Source organism: Cicer arietinum, chromosome 6, assembly GCF_000331145.2.
Source record: "Cicer arietinum cultivar CDC Frontier isolate Library 1 chromosome 6, Cicar.CDCFrontier_v2.0, whole genome shotgun sequence".
In the NCBI taxonomy this organism is placed as follows: domain Eukaryota; kingdom Viridiplantae; phylum Streptophyta; class Magnoliopsida; order Fabales; family Fabaceae; genus Cicer; species Cicer arietinum.
In genome coordinates, this window is record NC_021165.2 from 23,366,540 (window position 1) to 23,367,240 (window position 701).

The following is a 701-nucleotide window of genomic DNA, read 5'->3' on the forward strand; positions in this document are numbered from 1 at the left end:
TTTATTTATTCATTCATTTATTTATTTTAATGAACTAATCTAAAATCGACCTATTTATTAGATGTAACTCTTTTTTATCTCTAAGTGTTAAAACACAAGTTGTACTACTTGGTGGTTTTGAAACTCAATTTAAAAATCGAGAATAATAAAATATTTTTTTTAGAGGATTAAATTAGATGTGACATCTTCTTTATTCCTTGAGTTTTGGGACACGAATTGTACAACTTGGTCGTCTTAAAACTCGTATTTTAATATATCTATTCAAATCAAACTCTTTTATTTTTCTATTTTGTCAAAACATTTTATTATCACAAAACAAAATTTCTTTAAAACACACTCAACACATCCGTTTTTTTTTAACTAAGAACTACGTAGCTTTGATTTCTCCATCGCACCAGGAGATACGTAGGAGCAAGATCACATTCTTGTCAAGCACATAAATAAAAATTTCTTTTTTTTTTCCTTTATTTGTTAAGTACATATTTATTTCAAAGTCGTATTTTAAATATAGTAATAATTGTTATTCATATTAATAATAAAGAAAAATAAATATACTTAAGTTAAAATTAATTTTGCACAATTAGTTATAGGTAATCGTTGTTTTAACGGATGTCGTAGGGTGCTAATACCTTCCCTACGTATAATCGACTCCCGAACTCAAAATTTGGTTTCAAAGACCACATTTTTTTAATTATACTATT